The sequence below is a fragment of the Panthera leo genome, chromosome A1, assembly GCF_018350215.1.
Source record: "Panthera leo isolate Ple1 chromosome A1, P.leo_Ple1_pat1.1, whole genome shotgun sequence".
In the NCBI taxonomy this organism is placed as follows: Eukaryota; Metazoa; Chordata; class Mammalia; order Carnivora; family Felidae; genus Panthera; species Panthera leo.
In genome coordinates this window covers 59006216-59008315 of record NC_056679.1, presented here as the reverse complement: position 1 = coordinate 59008315, position 2100 = coordinate 59006216, and the positions used below count along the sequence as shown (strand labels likewise).

Here is a 2100-nt window from a genome sequence, read left to right as displayed (position 1 = left end):
GCCAATAGGTTTATGTAAGACATACATAGTTTTCCCACTGTATGTGTCAAAGGACCAAGACCCTCATCGAAAAAAGTTATTTTTCAGATTATAGTGGACAGAACAGTAGAGTTTGGAAAGGCACCTTCTCAGAGAATGAACAAAAGGCATTTTGCAAAAGGTTCACATCATTTTGCAGCAGAAAGACTGGAGTTCAGTGCCTGTGACCTTCATTAGCTTGACCCTTCCTCTTCTTTGGTTGTAGTGGCCTCAGTGGGATCTCCCTCTTGTAAAGGTTCTGCTGGCTTCTCCTTCTCCTCCTCATCTTCCTGGGGATAGAGGTCAGGGTATTTTTCCATGCATTTCTGCGTGGCCCAGAAGTGATATACACGGTCTGACTCCTTGTCAGGAAGCAGGAAAAGGCAGACTTGAACTATTCCCCACAGGGGCCACTGGCCATTTCCCCAAGGCATGGGCAATTCCAGTTAATGTCTCCATTTGGTAGGATCAATCCGTGCTCCTCTTATGGATCATAGCTATCTATCATCAGCCACCAGCTCGGCATTGCTCAGAGTTTCATGGTCTTCTTTGTTCACAAACATGATTTGACCCTTCCCTTCCCACAAGCAGTAAGCCATGGCTGCAGGCTGGCACTCAGACCTCCCAGTGACAGAGGTGGAGGCAGCACAGACAGCGGTGGGCTCCTGCTATCACTTCTCAGGCAGGCTGGCCAGGTGGCTAAGGACTCACACCCTCCAGGCCTGCCAACTGCACACCTGCCTCAGCCTGGTACTTTTATTTTCACAGCTTAACTTACTTCACACATTTCTATGGTGTTTTTTTTTTTTCCTGCCCAAATAACTTTCACTTTTCCTCTAGCACTGGTGTATTTTCAGGATTTTTTGAAACATAAGTTGCACTGTGTCATCAACCTGTGTGATCTTGATCCCTGCCATAGTACTAGCATAGTATTCATACCTAGTATGAACAGCATCAATGAAATATTTAAAAACTTATAGTGATGACCATTTTAATGAGCCTGGACATGTTTTTTGATACATTTCCTAAATAGTGTATTATAATGAAGAAAATGTTTTCTTTTTTCACAAATTAGTTATGACAGGCTCAAAGATATTAGGTAACATAATACACTATGTCCAAGCTTATGTACATAGAAGGGTGGTGGAATCACACTCTGGTCCATTACCTACAGCTCCTGCTCATTTCATATCTTTATGTTGCCAATGAAAAAAACTTTAGAAGAGGTCATAAAGTAGTCAAAAATTAGTTTTGCTTGCTGATTCAACAAAATCATTTTGATTTCTGCCAGTGGCTTTTTGAACACACTTTGTACTTTATGTAATTTATTTATTTACATACATTCATCTGTCTTGACTGTGAGCAAACTAAGACCATTAAATGACCTACCAAATTTAAGAATTAAAAAAATTACTGAAATTATATCATGACATTATGCATTTCCTCAGTATCCTATTCTTCTGGTGGCTCCTCCCTTCCCCCCCACCCCCGAACTTTTTAAAAGATGTAATTGACACATAATAAATACTGTGTAATTTAAGATAATTTGATACACATATATATTGTGAAAAGATTACCACAGTAATGTTAATTAACACATCCATCACCCCACTTAACCTTTGCGTGTGTGAGTGAGAACATTTAAGATCTTAAGTATTTAAGATTTTAAGTATATTACGTAATATGATTAAAAATAGTCACCAAGCTGAACATTAAATCCTTAGAATTTATTCATCTTATAAAAGGTAGTTTGTACTCTTTGACCATTATTTCCTGATTTTCCCCACACCCAGCCCCTGGCAATCACCAATGTACTCTTTCCAGGACTTTGGTTTTTTTTAGGTTTCATGTATTAGTGAGATCATGCAGTATTTGTGTTTCTCCCTTTGACTTATTTCACTTTGGTAATGCCCTCAAAGTCCATCCATATTGCTGCAAATGGCAGGATATTCTTTTTATAGCAGAATAACTCTGCGGAATCTCTAAATTATTTTCCACACTGGCTGCAGGAATTTGCATTCCAACCAACAGCATACATTGATTGCCTTTTCTCCCATCTTCCCAACACTTGTCATCTTTTGT

At 39.2% G+C, this 2100-nt stretch overlaps 1 pseudogene; it reads right to left on the bottom strand.

The window, feature by feature from the left end:
* Positions 1–212: 212 nt before the first annotated feature.
* LOC122199367 lies at positions 213–617 on the bottom strand (annotated as a pseudogene).
* Positions 618–2100: the final 1483 nt, after the last annotated feature.